Source organism: Bubalus kerabau, chromosome 3 (genome assembly GCF_029407905.1).
Source record: "Bubalus kerabau isolate K-KA32 ecotype Philippines breed swamp buffalo chromosome 3, PCC_UOA_SB_1v2, whole genome shotgun sequence".
In the NCBI taxonomy this organism is placed as follows: Eukaryota; Metazoa; Chordata; class Mammalia; order Artiodactyla; family Bovidae; genus Bubalus; species Bubalus kerabau.
The window spans coordinates 104,472,221-104,498,125 of NC_073626.1; positions in this window are offsets into that span (position 1 = coordinate 104,472,221).

Here is a 25,905-nt window from a genome sequence, read left to right on the forward strand (position 1 = left end):
AGCATGCTTCTATCCATCAGCTCAGTCAGACAGCTCAGGGTCACACCCACATCACATGGCTGCTTCAGACTGCTCTTCCCACAGTGAGTTGTTGTCTGGATGGTTTTGCAGAAGGGGCTATAGAAATGGCAGTGTTCAGGATCAGCCTTCCCAGAACACAGGAAAGCATTAAGATCACATCGCTGTTTGACACATCTTTCCTGATATCACCATTTGGGTCATCATTATACTGTGTGACATTAAAAGAATCTTCTCTTGAAAGTCTTCCTTGATTCTAGCCTCATCTGTTTCTACTGTATTTTGCATAGCACTCTAAAGATTAAAAATCTAATGCACTAAGTTGATCCTGTCCTCTTGCTTCAATCTTCCATCACTGAAGATCAATATTCCTTAACATAGTATAAAGCATACTTCGACATAGAGCTCTTAACTATTTTTCAAGCTTTATCCTCAATTCCCTTTTAGGAATCCTTGCTCCATTCATACCAAACTACTTGGCATTTGCTAGTAACATCCTGAACCAGGACAACTTTACTCACAAAATTTCCTTTTGAAATACTTCATTCCTGCCCTCTCTCCCCACCCCAAATCAAAGAATTCTTTGAGATTCAAATCAAATGCAACTTCGTTTATGAAACCATCCTGGATGATCACACTTGGAAATCATCTTTATGTCTCCAACATCACATATTCAAGAAGGAGCTATGTTTTTATAATTATATGATATTTTATTTTCTGAGAATATACGTTTCTTAAGGTAAGTCCCTTTTTTTTACAAGATTATTTGACCCCTCTTGAAAGTGAATGATCTTCCCAACCCAGGGACTGAACCCAGGTCTCCCTCATTGCAGGCGGATTCTTTACCAGCTGAGCCACAAGGGAAGCCCAAGAATACTGGAGTGGGTACCCTATCTCTTCTTCAGGGGATCTTCCAGACCCAGTAATCAAACAGGGGTCTCCTGTATTGCAGGCAGATTCTTTACCAACTGAGCTATCAGGGAAGCCCCTACATCTCCTCTGTTACCAAGGCATTAAAAAAAGTGCCAAGAACTTAATAAACACCATTTTCTAACTAAATGTATAGATTAGCAAGCTCAAAAGTAAAGGCTTGTCCTGGAGAACAAAATTTGGGAGTCAGATAATAATTAAAAATATTAAAAGGTTTAAAAAATTGAGAGAACAATATGATAGATGAGAGCAGTTTAACATGTTGAGAATTTGTGTTTGGAGAACATAAATATAGAGAATTTAGAATAATATTCAAAATTCATTCATTCATTTATTCATTTATTTCAAGTGTTTATGATCAAATTACTCTGTGTCAAGCACTGTTAGAAATGTGGGTATATAGTAATACACAAGGCAGTGAAAGCCTCTGGCCTAAGGAGCTTACATTCTGGCAAGGAAGATTAAAATAAAACCAGCAAAACAAATATATAATGTGGCTTCCAGTATTGATGAATTTTATGAAAAAAAATTAAGTAGAAAAAAGTGGCCTATTTTTGACAGGCAAAGAAAGTTTTTTTTTTTTTTTTTTCTTTTTAAAGCAGATGGACATCTGGGCAGTGTCTAATAAAATTTAGAAAGTTATCTCTGCAAAAAATTCTAAAAGACTAAATTTCTAAGCAGAAGAGAGAAGAAAAGCAAAGATGGTTGCTTTCTACTGAGGCCAGTGTGGTTAGAGCAAAGTGAAGGATTAGGAGAGCAGGAAAAAAGTTTGGAGAGATAGTCAGGGTGTGGAGCCTGTAGACCTCACAGATCATGCATAGGAGAGGTTTTGGATTTTTGTCTGGATTTGATGGGGACACATTGGACAGTTGTGATAAGTGAAGAGCCATGAATTAATTTATAGTTCTAAAAGGTAACTCTGACATCAGTGTAAAGAATATTTTACAAGGTATAAGAGAGGAAGCAGGAAAGACCGGTTAAGAGGTATTTCAGTAGTTCAGAGGAGTTGATGGCTCTCGAATTATATAGTAGCAATGGTAAGAAGAGTTGCTGCTGCTGCTAAGTCGCTTCAGTGGTGTCCGACTCTGTTGGACCCCATAGACGGCAGCCCACCAGGCTCCCCGTCCCTGGGATTCTCCAGGCAAGAATACTGGAGTGGGTTGCCATTTCCTTCTCCAGTGCATGAAAGTGAAAAGTGAAAGTGAAGTCGCTCAGTCGTGTCCGACTCTAGCGACCCCATGGACTGCAGCCTACCAGGCTCCTCCGTCCATGGGATTTTCCAGGCAAAAGTACTGGAGTGGGGTGCCATTGCCTTCTCTGAAGAAGAGTTAGGATTCTTTTTTAAAGAGATTCCATGACATAATAATACATTGACTATACAGTATGAGATTATAGAGTCTTCAATATTCTTTACCAGTATACTCCTAAGTATAGTAAAATGCAATGAAGTGAATAATATACTCTGATTTTTCAAAAAAAAATTTAACAAAGCATTAACATATTAGATGAATTTAAAGTGACCCTACAAATCACTTAAAAAAAAAACATACTGAAGAATGCAGAATGCTGTTATGTTATAGCTGATTCTTCATGATAAAATTTTGTTTATACAGTGAGGTGAGGTATGTTATTTTATAAGAATGTTTTATATTTGAAATTGATGGTTTTTCTTATGTGAAAAATACAATGCTAAAGTGTCTACATTTGAGAAATCTTTGATAAGCCAACTAAGTTAGTAATCATTGCATACAAAAAAGCAAAAACACTATTATTTTTCTAGTTGCTTCACACTGTTTGAATTTAAGAACATTCACTTCTTCAAACAAAATGTATATGATTTTTGTTTTAACCAGGAAAGTGAATTGTGTTAATACAATCTGCTAAATTTTATTCTTTCACTGTATCTGAAAGAATTTTCTTAAAGCATGGCCATTATACTAAAACTATAAACCCATCAGATTGTTCTCTCCTTCAGACCTGTTCTGATGCAAAAGAAAATGATAATTGTTTTCATTATTCATCTCTTCACAAATATGAATCCTAGTCAATAGAACATATTTAAATATGGAAGCTGGTGATTTTTCATAAAGACATGATTTTCTGTCATACATAGTTTCTTTCCCAATATTCCTATCATTTTTAGATAGTTTCCACAATTTTCTTCTTGCTAATAGTTTCTCAACTTTCTTTATGATGTTTTTACACTGATTAGCTGACCTTTTATCTTTGAATATTTTCCTGCATATTCTGTTTATAGTTTTATTTCACTCTTCAGTGCTCTGTCTGTAGGTTTCTTCTTGCCAGTTTTAATGGTCCATAATTTCGAATGGAAAGTCAGCTGCCAGAACCTTCCTTCCTCCAGTGTTAATGGTTGCTCTTGAGAACCTGCCCTGCCCTCCATCATCTAATTTGAGTCAACGAGGGGGCAGACAGAACAGATGGTTGGCACAGGATGGGATGATTCACTGTTTGAAATCATGGTGAAACATTTTTGAAATTGGTGAGGGAGAGGGAAGCCTGACATTTGACAGAGCCATGCAGAAATTGCAGTATCCAGACAAAGTTCAGTTTAATTTTGACTGTTATTTTCCAGATGTACTGATCATATGATTACAATTTTAAGATTATATTGAGAATATACCTTTTCCCAAATGCACTGTAATCATTCTAGCAACATGAGTTTATCATTGAGTGTCAATGCCAGGATTATTTTCAAAGTTACCTCGTTGCCCTAACTTATTTTATTGTGCTTTCATGACTTATTGAATACCTCCTCTACCTCCACTTATGTGAAGATTACCATTTATACATAATCTGTCTCCATGTCACTTCATGGAGTTCTCCACAAATTATGACTATAGATGAAACCTCAAACAACTTTGTAAAGGGAAGAAGTGTGTATGTATATACATACATGTATATGTGTGTGTGTATACATATATATATGTGTGTATATACACATATATATGTGTGTAAATATATGTATACTATATATATATATATTTAAATATCAGTTCAGTTCAGTTCAGTTGCTCAGTCCTGTCCAACTCTTTCAACCCCACGGACTGCAGCATGCCAGGCTTCCCTATACATCACTAACTTCTGGAGCTTGCTCAAACTCATGTCTAGCGAGTCGGTGATGCCATCCAGCCATTTCATCCTCTATCATCCCCTTCTTCTCCTGCCTTCAGTCTTTCCCAGCATGAGGGTCTTTCCCAGTGAGTCAGTTCTTTGTATCAGGTAAACAAAGTATTGGAGCCTCAGCTTCAACATCAGTTCAGTTCAGTTCAGTCACTCAGTCGTGTCCGACTCTTTGCAACCTCATGGAATGCAGCATGCCAGGCCGCCCAGTTCATCACCAACTCCCAGAGCTTCCTCATACACATGTCCATGGAGTTGGTGAGGCCATCCAACCATCTCATCCTCTGTTGTCCCTTTCTCCTTCTGCCTTCAATCTTTCCTAGCACCAGGGTCTTTTCTAGTGAGTCAGTTCTACATCAGGTGGCCAAAGTATTGAAGTTTTAGCCTCAGCATCTGTCCTTCCAATGAATATTCAGGACTGATTTCCTTTAGGATTGACTGGTTTGCTCTCTTTGAGGTCTGAGGGACTCTTGGAAAATATATACATTTAAATATATATTTATGTAAAATATGTGTTTATTTAATTTCTCTTTATATTCTATTGCCACAAATTTATGGCATGAAACTATATACTTCAATCATTGCGACAATATGAAGAGAATGATACAATAAAATTTAGAATACAGATATTTAGAACTTAGAATAACTCTTTAGTTTGTATACAAGGGTTTCTTAACTGAAATGAAATAAAATAAAAGATATAGTAAAGTCACAATGATAAGTTGGTATTACAGACCATGCATTCTAGACAGGGAAAATATCATCCTCTAGGGGCAAAAATTGGATCTAGGGGAATAAAAACCTGAGAAATTACAATGCTTTGTAGCCCCTTCAAAGGACCACATTACATCAATATAGTACCTACACATAGTATTTTGTGATATTAACATTTTATGGGATGACAGATTAGAAAAAAAAAATTAAAGGTTCCTCAGGGGAATGCAATTTTAAAAAAAAAGCTTGAAAATCACTCTTGAGGACAAGTCAAGTCTTTCTTAGTTCCAATGCAATGACAAAGATGGTTTTGTGATCAACCCTTCCAATTATATCCATGTACCTATAATTATTAATGCCTATTATATAGGATGCCAACCTGATTCATTGAAAACCAAGTAGTAAGAAAGCCATGAATCTACTTGAACAATCTTCATGCAAAGGAAATGTTTAATGTTAAATATATAAAATTTTAAAATATATTGAAATATTCCCTGGTGGCTCAGACAGTAAAGAATCCTCCTGCAATGTGGGAGACCTGGGTTCGATTCCAGCGTTGAGAGGATTCCCCTGGAGGAGTGTACGGCAACCTACTTCAGTATTCTTACCTGGAGAATTCCCATGGGCGGAGGAACCTGATGGGTGACAGTCCATGAGGTCACAAAGAGTCTGACTTGACTGAATGACTAAGCACATATCAAAAAAGTTATAGGTGAACGGATATAATAGTCATAAGAAGGTATCTAATAGGCAATGTTTAAAGATATACACATACACAGTGTATATAAGAAATTTTCATATATAAGAAATTTTCTAAACACCATTCCATCAAAAATCTCCCTGAACATATTTCTTAGCAAGGAAAGCAGTTGTGAAAGAGAGGTATGCCTTCTACCTTTTCTTCACTGCCAATATTAAGAAAATAGAAAAATTAATTAAAAAGCATATGTGTGTGTACTAAATGCAAATGAACACCTGGCTATATTGTTTGAATATTTATATTATATGCACTACAGGTAGTTTAATCATAAACCAATATAATTTTAGAGGCTACAGAAGTAATACAAATACAAGGAAAAGATGATGAAAATCCTAGAGTATTTTAAAAGCAAAAGTGATGTCAGGGTAAAAAGAAATCTAAGTGCATTGGACTTTTAGAAAGAGATCATTGGTAACCTACTAGAAAGCCATTTTACCAGAGAGTTTGGGTCAAAGTCTGATTACAAGGGAAGACGTACATATACTCATTTACACTTAATGTGGTCCTTACCCATAGTAAGCTGAATGTTGTTGATTTGTTTTTGTATGTTTCCAGATTGTAAATAGCATGATGGCAGAAATATATTCTGTCATGTTATCAATATAGTACCTACAACTATGTCTAGAATATGTGGGTATGTATTTGTCAACATATGTATTTGTCAACATGTGTATTTTATATGATAAATATTTTGAAATGTAAAGATGTTGCAAAGCAATGAAGGGCTAAATGTAGCCTACTCTTTTAATTTTAATAAATTAATGATACATAAAGAAACAGGATGGATGTTTGAGGAACTAATCAGAAGGACAGGAGTTAATTTTAAGATTTCCAGGACCTGGAATCTCTCTACAAAGTATTAGGTTGAATATAAACTATGTTCAATTCAATTTGCCTCACACATCCTTGGAATTTATTGCACATTTCTAAGAATTACAGGGAATTAGTGACATAGTCAAGGTTAAAACTCTCTTTTAATTTATTGCTTAGTTAGCTAAACTAGAGTCCAAGTAAATGTTCATCTTTTCTCTGTTGAACACCATTTCTATTTCTAGTACTAGAATATTATATTCTTTGCATTTCTTATCTATTTTTCTTGAGTGCTATTTTAGGCATATTGTGGATTCTTATATTAGGTTAAAAACAATGGATACTACTCTGCACAGGCAGCTTTCTAAATTTAATTTTTAAAGTTTGCATGCCATGTTTATGAATGATCATCTAGCTATCTTGCCAAATTATATTAATCAAAGATATTATCAAGTTATTTTAAAATACCTATGATTAATATGTTAAGAAATATAAATAACATTGGACAAATACAAAATTAGATGAAATGAAAACTATTAATATCAAAGAGAATTAGTTGGGAATAGTACAAAAAAAAAAAACATACTAACCAAGATGTATGATGTCTTTGATGAGGTAATAAAGAGAATAAAAACAACCCAAAACAGGCAGTGTAAGAATCAAAGAACTTGAAGATTACTCAATTTGAGTAACAGAAATTACTCAAATGGAAAACAAAATGAGAAAAAAAATAGTTTAAAAAAGAAGAAAAGAATAAAAGAAAGAAAATCAGAATGAAATTATTCATTACTTCTTCAAATATTTTCACAGAAGAAACAGAAGGATTTCACTGCCAGCAAAGATTATTCTATAAGAACTTTTAAAGGAAAATTTCCAGACCAAAAAAATTATGAGGCTTAAAACTTGAATCTACATAAGAAAATAAAAGGCACTGAAAATAGAATAAATAAAGGTAGAAATAAATTTAGTTTTCTCATTTTTAGTTGCTGTAAAGTGTATCTGACTCTGTAAAGGAAAAAAAGTAGCCATTGGTTGGTGTTTACAACATAAGTGATACAGAAGTTATAACAAAATTAGCACAAAGGATGAGAGTGTGAGGAGGATAATTTGATTGTGAGAACTTTACACCCACATGTAAAGTCAATATTATTTTTTGAAGGCAGACGTTAATTAATTAAAGATCCTATACATCTTTTGGGAAACCACTAGAAAAATGCCTGAAAAAGTAAATTTAATAAAAAAAAGTGGAAACTATTTTTAAAAATCTTAACACAAAGGGAGGCAGAAAAAGAGGTAAGAACACAAAGAAAAGATGGATACATGTAAAACAGGTAACAAGATGGTGCACTATATTTAACTATATCCATAATTTTATTAGGTTTCACAGGTGGCTCAGTGGTAAAGTATCCACCTATCAACGCAGGAGATACAGGATACACAGGTTCAATCTGTGAGTCGAGGAGATCCTCTGGAGAAGGGAATGGCAGCCCACTCTAGTATTCTTCCCTGGAAAATCTCATAAACAGAGGAACCTGATGGATGAGCGTCCATAGGGGTCACGAAGAGTAGGACGTGACTGAGAGACTGAGCATGAGCACAAACATAATAATGTTAAATATGAATGATTTTAACACACACAACTGAGAACTGTAAGCTTGAGGAAAAAGACATAACTCAAGATTGTTTATAAGAAACCTACTTTAAATACAAAACATATTTCAGTTCAGTTCAGTCACTCAGTTGTGTCCGACTCTCTGTGATCCCATGAATCGCAACACGCCAGGCCTCCCTGTCCATCACCAACTCCCTGAGTTTACCCAATCTCATGTCCATCTAGTCAGTGATGCCATCCAGCCATCTCATCCTCTGTCATCCCCTTCTCCTCCTGCCCCCAATCCCTCCCAGCATCAGAGTCTTTTCCAATGAGTCAACACTTCATATCAGGTGGCCAAAGACTAGAGGTTAAGCTTCAGCATCAGTCCTTCCAATAACACCCAGGACTGACCTCCTTTACGATGGACTGGTTGGATCTTCTAGAAGTCCTAGAGACTCTCAAGAGGCTTCTCCAATACCACAGTTCAAAAGCATCAATTCTTTGGCACTCAGCTTTCTTCACAGTCCAACTCTTGCATCCATACATGACCACTGGAAAAACCATAGCCTTGACTACATGGACCTTTGTTGGAAAAGTAATGTCTCTGCTTTTTAATATGCTATCTAGGTTGGTCATAACTTTCTTTCCAAGGAGTGTCTTTAATTTCACGGCTGCAATCACCATCTGCAGTGATTTTGGAGCCCAAAAAATTAAAGTCTGACACTGTTTCCAATGTTTCCCCATCTATTTCCCATGAAGTGATGGGACCGGATGCCATGATCTTCATTTTATGAATGTTGAGCTTTAAGCCAACTTTTTCACTCGCCTCTTTCACTTTCATCAAGAGACTTTTTAGTTCCTCTTCACTTTCTGCCATAAGGGTGGTGTCATCTGCATATCTGAGGTTATTGATATTTCTCCCGGCAATCTTGATTCCAGCTGTGCTTCTTCCAGCCCAGCATTTCTCATGATGTACTCTGTATATAAGTTAAATAAGCAGGGTGACAATATACAGCCTTGATATACTCCTTTTCCTATTTGGAACCAGTCTGTTGTTCCATGTCCAGTTCTACCTTTTGCTTCCTGACCTGCATACAGGTTTCTCAACAGGCACGTTAGGTGGTCTGGTATTCCCATCTCTTGAAGAATTTTCCACAGTTTATTGTGATCCACACAGTCAAAGACTTTGGCATAGTCAATAAAGCAGAAATACATGTTTTTCTGGAACTCTCTTCCTTTTTCCATGATCCAGCAGATGTTGACAATTTGATCTCTGGTTCCTCTGTCTTTTCTAAAACCAGCTTGAACATCTGGAAGTTCCCAGTTCCTGTATTGCTGAAGCCTGGCTTGGAGAATTTTGAGCATTACTTTACTAGCGTGTGAGATGAGTGCAATTGTGAGGTAGTTTGAGCATTCTTTGGCATTGCCTTTCTTTGGGATTGGAATGAAAACTGACCTTTTCCAGTCCTATGGCCACTGCTGAGTTTTCCAAATTTGCTGGCATATTGAGTGCAGCACTTTCACAGCATCATCTTTCAGGATTTGAAAGAGCTCAACTGGAATTCCATCACCTCCACTAGCTTTGTTCGTAGTGATGCTTTCTAAGGCCCACTTGACTTCACATTCCAGGATGTCTGGCTCTAGGTGAGTGATCACACCATCGTGATTATCTGGGTCGTGAAGCTCTTTTTTGTACAGTTGTTCTGTGTATTCTTGCCACCTTTTCTTAATATCTTCTGCTTCTGTTGGGTCCATACCATGTCTGTCCTTTATCGAGTCCATCTTTGCATGAAATGTTCCCTTGGTATCTCTAATTGTCTTGAAGAGATCCCTAGTCTTTCCCATTCTGTTGTTTTCCTCTATTTCTTTGCATCGGTCGCTGAGAAAGGTTTTCTTATCTCTCCTTGCCATTCTTTGGAACTCTGCATTCAGATGCTCATATCTTTCCTTTTCTCCTTTGCTTTTTGCTTCTCTTCTTTTCACAGCTATTTATAAGGCCTCCTCAGACAGCCATTTTGCTTTTTTGCATTTCTTTTCCACGGGGATGGTCTTGATCCCTGTCTCCTCTACAATATCATGATTCTCTGTCTGTAGTTCATCAGGCACTCTATCTATCAGATCTAGTCCCTTAAATCTATTTCTCACTTTCACTGTATAGTCATTAGGGATTTTATTTAGGTCATACCTGAATGGTCTAGTGGTTTTCCCTACTTTCTTCAATTTAAGTCTAAATTTGGTAATAAGGAGTTCATGATCTGAGCCACAGTCAGCTTCTGGTCTTGTTTTTGCTGACTATATAGAGCTTCTCCATCTTTGGCTGCAAAGAATATAATCAGTCTGATTTCGATGTTGACCATCTGGTGATGTCCATGTGCAGAGTCTTCTCTTGTGTTGTTGGAAGAGGGTGTTTGCTATGACCAGTGCATTATCTTGGCAAAAGTCTATTAGCCTTTGCCCTGCTTCATTCTGTACTCCAAGGCCAAATTTGCCAGTTACTCCCGGTGTTTCTTGCCTTCCTACTTTTGCATTCCAGTCCCTTATAATGAAAAGGACATCTTTTTTTGGGTGTTAGTTGTAAAAGGTCTTGTAGGTCTTCATAGAACTGTTCAACTTCAGCTTCTACAGCATTACTGGTTGGGACATAGGCTTGGATTATCGTGATATTGAGTGGTTTGCCTTGGAAACAATAGAGATCATTCTGTTGTGTTTGAGATTGCATCCAAGTACTGCATTTTGGACTCTTTTGCTGACCATGATGGCTACTCCATTTCTTCTAGGGATTCCTGCCCGCAGTAGTAGATATAATGGTCATCTGAGTTAAATTCACCCATTCCAGTCCATTTTAGTTCACTGATTCCTAGAATATCAACATTCACTCTTGCCATCTCCTGTTTGAGCACTTCCAATTTACCTTGATTCATGGACCTAACATTCCAGGTTCCTATGCAATATTGCTCTTTACAGCATCGGACCTTGCTTCTATCACCAGTCACATCCACAACTGGGTACTGTTTTTGCTTTGGCTCCACCCCTTCATTCTTTCTGGAGTTATTTCTCCACTGATCTCCAGTAGCATATTGGGCACTTACTGACCTGGGGAGATCCTCTTTCAGTATCCTATCATTTTGCCTTTTCATACTGTTCATGGGGTTCTCCAGGCAAGAATACTGAAGTGGTTTGCCATTCCCTTCTCCAGTGGACCACACCTGTCAGAAGTCTCCACCATGACCTCTCTGTCTTGGGTGGCCCCACACGGCATGGCTTAGTTTCATTGAGTTAGACAAGGCTGTGGTGCATGTGATCAGATTGGCTAGTTTTCTGTGATTATGGTTTCAGTGTGTTTGCCCTCTGATGTCCTTTCACAACACCTATCATCTTACTTGGGTTTCTCTTACCTTGGACATGGGGTAGCTCTTCATGGCTGCTCCAGCAAAGCACAGCCGCTGGCCTTTACCTTAGACGAATTCACCCCTCCTACCTTGAACGTGGAGTAGCTCCTCTTGGCCATCTTCTCTGACCTCGGACATGGAGTAGCTCCTCTCAGCCAGTACAAAGACATAATAGATAGGTAAAAATAAATGGATATAAATAAATAAAATAAACATAATTAACCAAATTAACACCATACATTAACAACATAAACATACATTAACCAAAAGACAGCTAAGATAATTGTATTACTTTTAGACAAAGATAAGTTCAGAATAGGGAAGATGATCAGGTAGAGGGAGGAATAATGAAAAAAGGGAGATTCTCCAAACCTACCATCCTAAATGTTAGTGCTCTCACCAAAAAAACCTTCAAAATACACAAGACAAAAACTGATGGAACTAAAGAGAGAAATAGGTAAATTCACAACTATAGTTGAACACAACACTCCTTATCAATAATTAATGTGATAAGTAATAAATGAGGGTACAAAAAATCAGTAAAGATATAGAACTAAACAATGTTATAAATAGCTAGTTTAAATAGATGTTTATTAAGAACTCCACTCAGTAACAGAAAACACACTTTCTTTTCAAACACAGAAGACACTTTTTCCAAGGTAGACAATATTTTGAACCACCATAAAGCACACCCAAAAGCACATAAAAGAGTAGAAGTCATATGAAGTATACTCTCAGACCATGATGAATTAACTGAGAATTCAATAACAGAAAATATATCTAGACAATATATATAATTTAGCAATTAGAAAATGTATTTGTAAATAGCTCACACATCAAATGAGGAGTCACAAATAAGTTTAAAATAATTTGAACAGAATGAAAATGAAATGTCATCAAAACTAATACAGTTATGTAAAGTTTAAAAATAAAATAAAATTTAAAAAAAAAATAATAAAATTTGAAAAGTACAGCTAATGTTAATAGAAAGTACATATCAATAAATATTATTATTGGAAACAAGGAAAGGTGAATAACAATAACTTGAGACTCAACTTTAAGAAACTAGGAAAAAAGAAACTTGAATCCAAAACAAGCAGAAAGAAGGATATAAAGTATAAGAGTAGGTTTCAATGGAATTGAAAACAGAAAAACCATAATCAATAAATTTAAAAGATTGTTCCTTGAAAAGATCTATGAACTTGATAAATATCAGAAAACAATTATTAAATAAAACATAGGAAAATTGAAAGGGAATGAAAGGGGAGTAATCAATACTGAATCAAAATATTAAAAGTGCAATAAGGGAATACTATAAAATATTTAATGCTCATAAATTCAAAAATTTAGGTTAACTAGACTAGTTCCTAGAAATATACAAACTGCTAAAACTCACTCAAGGAACAGATAACTTGAATAGTCCTGTAACTATTCTTAAAGTTCAATTACGGTTACAAATCTTGCAAAAAATGAAGTTCCAGACCCATATGATTTCTTTGGTAAATTTTACCATTTAATGAAGAAATAATATCAATTCTACATAGACTTTGGAGAAAATAGAAAAAAAAGGTAACATTTCTCAGCTCCTTTTGTGAATCCAGCAATATCTTGATACTAAAACCATTAGACATTGAAAGTGTCTCATCAGAGAGTGAAAGTGAAAAATACTCATTTGCAATGGAAAAACCTGAAGACCTAACCAAATGATCAAGTATAATATAAAACTATTAATACACCAGATTGATGTTATGTAGCACCTGATATGATGTAATTCTTTCCCAAAGGACCTAACTTCAGCCTAATCATGAGAAAACATCAGACAAGCCCAAGTTTAAGGTATAGTCTATAAAATACTTAAAAGTCACTCTTTACAATGTAAGATTGTTAAAGACAAAGAAAAGCTGACAAAGTTTCACAAACTGGAGAAGACCAAGGAGACAGGACAGCTAAATGCAGTGTAATACCTTGGTTTGGACTTTGGTAGAGAAAATTACACTGAAAACTGGAAATCTAATAGAGTCTGTAATTTAGTTAATAGTATTGAACTAATGTTATCATTTAAGTTTTGGGAAATATATACTGGGTATGTAAGATGTTAATACCAGAGGAAGCAGAGTAATACATATAGTATAACTCTCTATACTATTTTTGTAGCTCTTTTTTAAATCTAAAATTATTCCAATTAAAATGATTTACATTAATATCATATCTTTTTATAAGGCCCCTTTAGTCAAATATATTCCATTCTGTTCATGTGTTGCCTGGCATGCAAATCTGTCCTGTTATTGTGCTATTGGAGTATTAACTACGGTTTATATGGTCTAATAAAAATAATTTTACAAGATAATATGAACGATTAAATTTTAAAGAGTAAATTTTACCAAAAATAGTTCATAATTTAAGTATTTTAAAATATAAAATGTCACATGTGTCAGAATACTTAGTATTCATCCTTAATTAACACTAATGAAAGACTTGCTTGTTGGCTAAGTCACATCTTGACTTTCATTAAATACATAGTAAGTATTTTAATGATTACTTTAAAAAATTGATAAATAAATAAGATAAATTCACGTAAAGTATATCATCAGAAGTAATTTAGTGGCAATAAGGATAATGGTTATCATAAAAATTTAACTGATTAATTGCTATCACAGTGATCAACACCCATTTTTATTATATCCAAAATGTCAGTTGCATTTAATAGTCCTGTATAAAAATGTTTCTCTTGAATAAGCAACTTCAGAGCTGATTACAATATAGGCACAGATTTAGTTATCTCTATAGAAGCCAGAAAATTTGGAAAAAACCTTTTAATTCAGTAATACATTTTTTAAAAACAGGTGAACATAATGAGGCACAGAAAGGTTAAGTGACTTAATGTCACATTCATCAAGAAAGTCAGAAGAAAAGCCCAGTTTCCCTGATTCCAGAAAAAGTGTTTTATTCAAGCCATACCATGGACTATTAACAAAAAATGAATCAACTGGAATCAAAAAAAAGAAAGCAAAACAAGCATGCATACAAATTCAGAGGTAGAACATTCTGTGGGAAATCTGGTCTAGTCTCCTCATGAAAAGAGGATGTATTAGATTGCATGCTATTTGAGGGACTAGCAATCAGAAGCAGAGCCTAGTCTGGGATGATACTTCAGGAAATGTTAATACGGACTATTGTATATATTAAATGAAATAACTTACTGAAATGCAAAGAAAGAGGTTAAAGATTGAAACATCAAGATTATAAAGCAGATATAGTATCTTCACAACTTCTCTATAACCTAAAATAAAATGTTTATGGAAAATCAAATAGAGCCATATGTTTGCTATGTTGCTGTGTGGTTTGCTCATGAATATATACAAAAAATAAACACTAAAATATCAGAAGATACAATTTGTGGGTAGAGAATTTAATGTTTTGTCATACTTTATTTTTGCTAATCTAAATGTCATTGATTTATGCAATACATACTTATGACTTTTGTAATAAAATGTTATTTTTAAAAATAAAAGACAATTGCATTATTTTAAAAGAGAACATGAAAATCATCAAAAATAACTTGAGTGCTTTGTATGTGGCTGATATATCCAATCAAGAAAGAAAAATACTTCAGAATCTTTATGTATATATGGTTAAAATTCAGTAATTATTTACATTTAAAAACAATTTTAGAAGACATTTTCAATTTTCACCTAAACTCCTACTGATATGAACAAAATCATAAAATATTAGCAAAAATCAAGTTATGTTGTTATTTAGTCACTAAATCATGTCCAACTCTGCAACCCCATGGATTGTAACATGCCAGGCTCCTCTGTCCATGGGACTTCTCAGGAAACCATTCTGGAGTGAGTTGCCATTTCCTTCTCCAGGGGATCTACCTGACCCAGGGATCAAACCTGTGTCTCCTGCATTGGCAGGTGGATTCTCTACTGCTGATTCTTTACAAAAGAAGCTCTCAAACACTATAGATATTGTAATAAAAATTTGTTTCAAAAGATCTCAGAATGCAGCTGGATTATTAATTTATTTTATGTAAACTGATTAATCTGCTCAAATACATTTGTTCAATGGACATATTTAATAATATCAATCAATTAGTTTTAAGATTATCAGAATAGATATTAGAAACACTAAGAAAAATATTGAATTTCTTATTATTCTAAAAGCTAATGTTATCAAAGCTACCAAAAGGTTAACAGTGCATCTTTATATATCAGTTATTATTTGTGACATATGTGTTATCTTTCTCTTAATTTTGTATATTCTGTAGAAGAGTTTCAAGTGGCAATATACTATATAGAAGTACTTTGTAATTCTATAAAATTGACATGAAAATAAGGATAGAAAAATACAATACCAACCTTTGAAAATCTGTATTTTATGTTTCTGGCCCCAAAACTCAGAGTCTTCATGTAGCTCTTAACTATTTATGTGAGTGTGCTGGATTTTGCAAAGTATTTCTCTAAATGAGCAGATTTTTTTTTTTAATTCTATAACAATTTTAATTTGTAAAGTGAAAATACATCAAACATCTGTTTTTTTCCCCTAGCAGTTGAAAATTTCAAAACCTAGATAATATTTAACATAAAAAGCAAGTTAATGATTTTGTAGCATGATCAATTGTAAAATTCAGAGTCTTATCTGATCTTATTGGCAATGAGAACTGAAAGAACTGTCTGTCTCCTGAACCACTGCCTCTTAAAGTGTGCTGTGGAAAAAGCCATCCCACATTCCCATGCTTAATATAATTTATTTTTAAGTAATTAGAATTAAAAGGAGAAAGAAAAGTGCTAAGTGCAAGCCTAGAAACCAAAGAGGATTCTAAATACAATTGCATTTAACAACATTTTATTTAAAGTTGTAAATGATGCTACTATTTGTAAGTCTGATGCATATATGGGTACCTATATATAGTTTTCAACAATTCAGCAAAAAGAATGTTGCATACAGGGAAAAGAACAAATAGTATTTTGAATTAGAGATTAATTTCAGAAGATAAAAATTTTGTGTTTATATCAGCTCTTAAGTAGGATATGAAGATTATTTTATGTTTGGCCTGAATAAATATCTCAGCAGTAGTCTGTTTCCAAAATTTTTAAGTTTTGCCATGACAAGACATGGCATGCCATGACAAGAAATTTTATATCAAAATTATTTCTTATTGATGAAAATAATAAATTTAATTTATTGTCATTTTACTTCAAATACTACACTTTTAGATCATTTAAATATAATTTATATTTTGTCATTTAGATTGCAGATGTCTCCTCTATCAGTTCAGCTCAGTCGCTCAGTCGTATCCGACTCTTTGTGACCCCATGAACTGCAGCATGCCAGGCCTCCCTGTCCATCACTAAATCCCAGAGTTCACCCAAACTCATGTGCATCGAGTTGGTGATGCCATCCAGCCATCTCATCCTCCATTGTCCACTTCTCTTCCTGCCCCGCAATCCCTCCCAGCATCAGGGTCTTTTCCAATGAGTCAACTCTTTGCATGAGGTGGCCAAAGTATTGGAGTTTCAGCTTCAGCACCAGTCCTTCCAATGAACACTCAGGACTGGTCTTCCTTTAGGATGGACTGGTTGGATCTCCTTGCAGTCCAAGGGACTCTCAAGAGTCTTCTCCAACACCACAGTTCAAAAGCATCAATTCTTCAGCACTCAGATTTCTTCACAGTCCAATTCTCACATCCATACATGACCACTGGAAAAACCATAGGCTTGACTAGATGGACCTTTGTTGGCAAAGTAATATCTCTGCTTTTGAATATGCTATCTACGTTGGTCATAACTTCCCTTCCAAGGAGTAAGTGTCTTTTAATTTCATGGCTGCAATCACAATCTGCAGTGATTTTGGAGCCCCCCAAAATAAAATCTGACACTGTTTCCACTGTTCCCCCATCTATTTGCCATGAAGTGATGGGACCAGATGCCATGATCTTCATTTTATGAATGTTGAGCTTTAAGCCAACTTTTTCACTCTCCTCTTTCACTTTCATCAAGAGGCTCTTTAGTCCCTCTTCACTTTCTGCCATAAGGGTGGTGTCATCTGCATATCTGAGGTTATTGATATTTCTCCTGGAAATCTTGATTCCAGCTTGTGCTTCTTCCAGCCCAGAGTTTCTCATGATGTACTCTGCATATAAGTTAAATAAGCAGGGTGACAATATACAGCCTTGACGTACTCCTTTTCCTATTTGGAACCAGTCTGTTGTTCCATGTCCAGTTCTAACTGTTGCTTCCTGACCTACATAGAGGTTTCTCAAGAGGCAGGTCAAATGTTCTGGTATTCCCATCTCTTTCAGAATTTTCCACAGTTTATTGTGATCCATGTTGTAGTAAAAACTATTATTTTTTTCATATTAAACTGATCTTTATTATAGACCTATGTTGAGTCCCAAGCTTCTATTTCCTACAATTTGACAAACTAGATGTCTATAGAAACCCATACCATCAAGCACCACTAAATCTGCAGATTAAAACTATTGTCACTGTGTGTGTGTGTATAATGTTTACATACACATAAGCATACATACATATATATATATATATATATATACACACACGTGTATTTAAATACACATACAAGTACAAAATTAAGGGTATTTGTTATAGGCCAAAGGTATTTTAAAAAGTACACATTCTTAGCAGAAAAAAAAAAAAAAATGCCCTGGGAACATATGACAAGACATGATGGTTTGGAGCAAGAGAATATTGGATCAGAGGTTTAAATAATATTGTAAAAGAGAAGGAGAAGTTTTAAAACACCTCTAACCAGAGCTCCAGGGAAGTTAGGAGACAACTGGAGAGAGATATTGTCTAAAACAGTATGTGGTGTGAATTTTCCTGAATTAATACAATTTAAGCATTATTGGGCTCAGGAAGCCAATCCAATCCTGAGTTGAAAAAACATGGAAGGTCTATATCTATACAAATTATTGGCAAACTGCAGAAAAGTAATAACAGAAAAATAATCTGAAATGGATCTGTAAGAAAAAAATATAGAAATAAACTAGAAATGGATGACAAGAGAAACGAGTCAACTTTTTAAACAGCAACTATAGAAATAAGAAAGTGGATTTTATATTCAAAATTTGGTGGAAAAAAAATTGTTCATCAGAATTCTCTACTTGGTGTTGTGAGCTGTACTGTGTCCCCCTAAACCAGATATTGAAATCCTATCATCCAGTACTTCAGAATGCGACCTTATTTGGAAATAGAGACCTTGGCTAATTAATAAAGTTAAGATGAGGTCATCCTGGTGTTAGGTGGGTACTTAATTTAATCCAGTGTTATTGGTGTTTTCCTAAACAGTGGGGGAAGAAACAAAAACATGTAAGAGAGAAGGCCATGGGATGATGTTGATAGAAATTTAAGTCTGGCAACTTCAATGTAAGGGAGGCCAGTGATTGTAGGTAAACCACCAACAGGTAGAGAAGAAAAAGTGGATTCCTTTTACAGATTTCAGATTTTTAGGCAATCAAATTGGGAAACAATAGATTTCTGTTGTTTCAAACTACTTAGTTTGTGGTACTTTGTTAAAGTAGTCCTGAGGAACTTGTATACCCAGAAAACTTACATGATAGGAATTAATGGACAAACTAACACTGAGAGGTTTTAATACTGACAAAATACACCTAAAAAATCAAGAAAGAAATGACTTTTGAAAGAAAGTGAAAAAGCAAGCCATGAACCAAAAAATAGGGCAAATTTTATGTCTATAAACAGACATTGACTGTATAAAGCAGCATCAAAGTCATATTCTTTTTACAGATAAAAAGAAAGATAAAATTAAAAACCTGTGTCACAATAATATAAAAGCCACCAAACGTGTGTTTGAATTAAAGAGCAGTTCTAAAGTAGCTACATTATTTGACATAAAGGTAAAATATTAACTTTAGAATTTGTGTGGTTGAAGGCACATGTTGAGCTTTTCTGGAAAAAGAAAAATACAATTTCCAAAATAATAATGTGGATAAAAGGAGAATGAAAAAGTTGTAAGAGGGGAGGGAGGAGAGAGGAGGGTTCAGGATGAGGAACACATGTATACCTGTGGCAGATTCATTTTGATATTTGGCAAAACTAATACAATTATGTAAAGTTTAAAAATAAAATGAAATTAAAAAAAAGAGGAATATCAATCAATTCAAGAGGTTAAAATATTAAAAAAATCCATAAATGTAGGAAAATGTAAAACTGCAGAAAGAGCTAAATTAAATATAAATTCAAATATTTTGTTACCACATTAAGTTTATTTGATTTTTAGTTTTATTTTCTTAATTGACAAACACCAGTGTATAATTTAAGATGCAAGCATAATGATTTGGTTTACATATAATGTGAAATGGCCACCAGAATAAATTTACTAAACATGCATTGTTTTTTATATATACAAAAAAAAAAGTTCCTGTGATGAGAACTCTTAGGATTTACTTTCTTAAGAGCTTTCATATATAACATGTAGCAGTGTTAATTATATTGGGTAGACCCTCACAGCTTGGTTTAGTTTCATTGAGTTAGACAAGGCTGGGTCCATGTGATCAGATTGGCTAGTATTCTGTGATTTTGGTTTCAGTCTGTCTGCTCTCTGATGCCCTCTCTTAGTGCCTCCTGTCTTACTTGGGTTTCCATTACCTTGGACGTGGGGTTTCTCTTTATGGCTGCTCCAGCAAGTGCAGCCTTTGCTCCTGACCTTGGACATGGGGTATTTCTTCTCCGCTGGTGCAGCCACCTCTCCTGTGCTGCACAAGTCAACTGGAGATGGGAATGGCAAACCACTTCAGTTTTCTTGCTTTGAGAATCCCATGAACAGTAGGAAAAGGCAAAAAGATAGGACACTGAAAGATAAACTCTCCAGGGCAGTAGGTGCCCAGTATGCTACTGGAGATCAGTGGAGAAATAACTCCAGAAAGAATGAAGGGATGGAGCCAAAGCAAAAACAACACCCAGTTGTGGATGTGACTGGTGATAGAAGCAAAGTTCGATGCTGTAAAGAGCAATATTGAGTAGGAACTTGGAATGTTAGGTCCATGAATCAAGGCATGGAAGAGGTCAAACAGGAGATGGCAAGAATGAACATTGACATTTTAAGAATCAGCGAACTAAAATGGACTGGAATGGGTGAATTTAATTCAGATGAGCATTATATCTACTACTGTGGGCAGGAACCCCTTAGAAGAAATGGAGTAGCCATCATAGTCAACAAGAGTCAGGAATGCAGTACTTGGATGCAATCTCCGAAATGACAGAATGACCTCTGTTTGTTTCCAAGGCAAACCATTCAATATCACATTAATCCAAGTATGCCCTAAACAGTATCGCTGAAGAAGCTGAAGATGAACAGTTCTATGAAGACCTACAAGACATTTTAGAACTAATACCCAAAAAAGATGTCCTTTTCATTATAGGAAACTGGAATGAAAAAGTAGGAAGTCAAGAAACACCTGGAGTAACAGGAAAATTTGGCCTTGGAGTACAGAATGAAGCAGGGCAAATGCTAATAGAGTTTTGCCAAGAGAATGTACTGGTCACAGCAAACATTCTCTTCCAACAACACAAGAGAAGACTCGACACATGGACATCACCAGATGGTCAACACCGAAATCAGATTGATTATATTCTTTGCAGCCAAAGGTGGAGAAGCTCTATACAGTCAGCAAAAACAAGACTGGGAGCTGACTGTGGCTCAGATCATGAACTCCTTATTGCCAAATTCAGATTGAAATTGAAGAAAGTAGGGAAAACCACTAGACCATTCAGGTATGACCTAAATCAAACCCCTTATGATTATATGGTGGAAGTGAGAATTAGATTTAAGGGACTAGATCTGATAGACAGAGTGCCTGATGAACTATGGACAGAGGTTCGTGACATTGTACAGGAGACAGGGATCAAGACCATCCCCAAGAAAAACAAATGCAAAAAAGCAAAATGGCTGTCTGAGGAGGTTTTACAAATAGCTGTGAAAAGATGAGAAGTGAAAAGCAATGGAGAAAAGGAAAGATGTATCCATTTGAATGCAGAGTTCCAAACAATAGCAAGGGGAGATAAGAAAGCCTTCCTCAGTGATCAATGCAAAGAAATAGAGGAAAACAATAGAATGAGAAATACTAGAGATCTCTTCAAGAAGATTAGAGATACCAAGGGAAAATTTCTCACAAATGGGCTCAATAAAGGACAGAAACAGTATGGACCTAAGAGAAGCAGAAGATATTAGGAAGAGGAGGCAAGAATACACAGAAGAACTGTACAAAAAAGATCTTCATGACCTGGATAGTCACAAAGATGTGATCACTCACCTAGAGCCAGACATCCTGGAATGTGAAGTCAAGTGGGCCTTAGGAAGCATCACTACGAACAAAGCTAGTGAGGTGATGGAGTACCAGTTGAGCTATTTCAAATCCCAAAAGATGATGCTGTGAAAGGGCTACACTCAATATGCCAGCAAATTTGGAAAACTCAGCAGTGGCCACAGGACTGGAAAAGGTCAGTTTTCATTCCAATCCCAAAGAAAGGCAATGCCAAAGAATGCTCAAACTACCGCACAGTTGCACAAGAGTGAACATCGACATTTTAGGAATCAGGAAACTAAAATGGACTGGAATGGGTGAATTTAACTCAGGTGGCCATTATATCTACTACTGTGGGCAAGAATCCTTTAGAAGGAATGGAGTAGCCATAATAATCAACAAAAGAGTCCGAAATACAGTACTTGGATGCAATCTCAAAAACGACAGAATGATCTCTGTTCGTCTCCAAGGCAAACATTCAATATCATTACATCCTTAGTGCTTAATTTATCTTATAGATAGAAGTTTGGACCTTTGACCACTTTCATTCTATTTTCCCTCCCCCTAACCCTGTGTTTCATAACCACACATCTGCTAAGTTTGTTTGCTTTTTTGTTTTTTGAAGTGTAATTGTAAGTATTTAAGTTACTGGTGTAAAATAAAGTGATTTGATATTTCTATACATTACAAAATGATCCCCACAATAAGCCTAGTTGCCATTTGACACCATATAACAATGTTACATTGTTATTGATTATATTCCCCATTCTGTACATTATATCCCATTGACTCATTTATTTATTTTGTAACTGGGAGTTTGTATGTATATACCTCTTAATTTCCTTCACCAATTTCACTCATCATCTCCCACCCAGAGCAATCATCTGTTTTATCTGTATCTATAATTGTTTATGTTTTATGTTAATTCATAATGCTTTTCAGATTCTACATATAAGTGAGATAATACAATGATTGTCTTTCTCAGAGTTATTTTACCTGGTATAATTCCCTCTATGTTGTCACATTTAGGAAGGTATCATTCTTTTTTTATGGCCAATGAGTATTCCATTGTATACAAATACCACATCTTCCTTACCTAATCATCTATAGACTGGTTCGGGTTCTTAGGTTACTTCCTATTTTGACTATTGTGAATAATGATGCTTTTAACATTGTAGCTCTTGTTGTTCAGTTGCTCAGTCATGTCGACTCTTTGCAACCCCGTGGACTGCAGCACGCCAGGCTTCCCTGTCCTTCACTGTCTACCTGGGTTTGTTCAAACTCATGTCCATTGAGTCAGTGATGCCATCCAACCATCTTGTCTTCTGTTGTCCCCTTCTCCTCTTGCCATTAATCTTTCCTAACACCAAGGTCTTTTCCAGTGAGTCAGCTATTGGCATCAGTTGGTCAAAGTATTGGAGCTTCAGCTTCAGCATCAATCCTTCCAATGAATATTCAGGATAGATTTCCTTCAGGATTGACTAGTTCGATCTCCTTGCAGTCCAAGAGACTCTCAAGAGTCTTCTCCAACATTACAGTTCAAAAGCATCAATTTTCAGCACTCGGCCTTCTTTATGGTACAACTCTCACATCCATACATGACTACTGGAAAACCATAGCTTTGATTATACAGACCTTTGTAGGCAATTGATGTCTCTGCTTTTTAATACACTGTCTAGATTTGTCATAGCTTTTCTGCCAAGGAGCAAGTGTCTTTTAATTTCATGGCTTCAGTCATCAACTGCAGTGACTCTGAAGCCCAAGAATATAAAGTCTGTCACAGTTTCCATCGTTTCCCCCATCTGTTTACCATGAAGTGATGGGACCAGATGCCTTGATCTTAGTTTTTTGAATGTTGAGTTTTAAGCCAGCTTTTTCATTCTGCTCTTTCACCTTCATCAGAGGCTCTTTAGTTTCTCTTTGCTGTCTGCCATAAGGGTGGTGTTATCTGCATATCTGAGGTTATTGCTATTTCTCCTATCAATCCTGATTTCAGCTTGTGCTTCACCCAGTCCAGCATTTTGCATGAGGTACTCTGCATAAAAGGTAAATAAACAAGGTGACAATATACAAGCCTTGACATACTCCTTTCCCAATTTGGAACCACTCCATTGTTCCATGTCCAGTTCTGTTGCTACTTGACCTGCATATATGTTTTTCAGGAGGCAGGAAACATGATCTGGTATTTCTATCTTTTTAAGAATTTTCAACAGTTTGTTGTGATCCACACAATCAAAGGCTTAAGCATAGTCAATGAAGCAGATGTTTTTTTCTGGCATTCTCTTGCTTTTTATATGATCCAACAAATACTGGCAATTTGATCTCTGGTTCCTCTGCCTTTTCTAAATCCAGCTTGTACATCTGGAAGTTTTCAGTTCACATACTGTTGAACCCTAGCTTGAAGAATTTTGAGCATTACCTTGCTAGCATGTGAAATGTGTACAATTGTGCAGTTGTTTGAGCATTCTTTGGCATTGCCTTTCTTTGAGGTTGGAATGAAAACTGACTTTTTCCAGTCCTGTGGCCACTGCTGAGTTTTCCAAATTTGCTGGCATATTGAGTGTAGCACTTTGACAGCATCATCCTTTAGGATTTGAAATAGCTCAACTGGAATTCCATCACCTCCACTAGCTTTGTTCATCATGATGCTTCCTAAGGCCCACTTGACTTCATACTCCAAGATGTCTGGCTCTAGGTGAGTGATTACACCATTGTGGTTATCCAGGACATTAGGATCCTTTTTGCACAGTTCTTCTGTGTATTCTTGCCACCTCTTCCTAATATCTTCTGCCTCTGTTAGGTCCATACTGTTTCTGTCCTTTTTTGTGCCTAACTTTGCATGAGGTATTCCCTTGGTATCTCTAATTTCCTTGAAGAGATCTCTAGTCTTACATTCTATTGTTTTCCTCTATTTATTTCCACTGTTCACTTAGGAAAGCTTTCTTCTCTCTCCTTGTTTTTCTTTGGAACTCTGCATTCATATGGGTATATATTTCCTTTTCTCTTTTGCTTTTCCTTATCTTCTTTGCTCAGCTATTTGTAAGACTGTTGGGGGCCAGCGTGAGGCACTCCACCCATGGCAAAGGTCATGAAGAAGGAGGCTTGACATACGCAAAGGCGGGATCGAGCCTCAGGAGTCCCCCTGGAAATCCTGGAGCATCTACCCCCATAACCAGAGCCTGCCTACTTTACTACTTTGTGCTCTCACCTACACCTCTGGCTTTACGGGGGGCTGTCCCCCACCACCTTTTTCGGAGAAGGAGTTAACTTAGAGCTCCAGTTAATAATAATTCCTGGGTGTGATAGGACTGTTTCAACCTACAAACTCCTCTGAAGGTTCTCTAGCCTGCCTGACAGGCTTGTCCGGCCACATGTGATTGCTCACAGCCTCCAAACCGTGAGAGGCACGAGATGCTTTAAACCTTCTAAAAACAGGTTCCTTAGAAAAGTTAGAAAGCTATTAGTATAAGTATAATGGGCTGATTAGAAATTGTATTGGTGAAGGGTTTTTTCATTTGTTGAGCCAATGTTTGTTGCTAAGTCTCCATATCCCCTGCCCTTACACACATTAATGAATATATAGAAGAAATAAGTATTAAACTTTGATATAAATCACGTTAGACCTTAGGCTAAGTAAATTCTTTCCTTAACTAAAACCCACTATACCCTCACCCTATAGGAATGTAACTTTATTTGGGTGGCGTCTGTTTTAAGAATAATCACCCCTGGAGAAATAAGTGTCCTGGTTGACTGGCCGCTGTCACAAGGAGAGGGTCATAAATTGTCAGCAGGCCCCCTGGCCGGAAGATGATGTAACACCCCTAAGACCTCTGTATACATTTGTATGAAGCACCTGACTTTGATCAAAGTCAGGACTGCTGACCCCACGTGACTTTTGCATAATATCTCAGTGTATAAAAGTAGACCATGGAAAATAAAGAATTGGGATCAGTTCCTCGAAAGACTGGTCTCCCCATGTCTCTCTCTCACTCTGGCTGAGTCTCCATCTGGAGAGCAGAACCCACCATGCTTACTAATTATGCCTGGGCTTCTAAGATCCAACCGGGGAGGCCTCAGTGTCTCCTCTCCTTCGGGAGAACGGAAGGACGCCTGTGGCCTACGTAAGTGGTGCAAGCTTCTTGTCTTGAAGTTTTATTGGTCCCCCGCGTAAACCAAGCTACTCAGCCTCTTTTCTCCACTGAATTTTCCTACTGAGCTATCCTCATCCTATTACTCTTTATATCTTTAATTAATATCT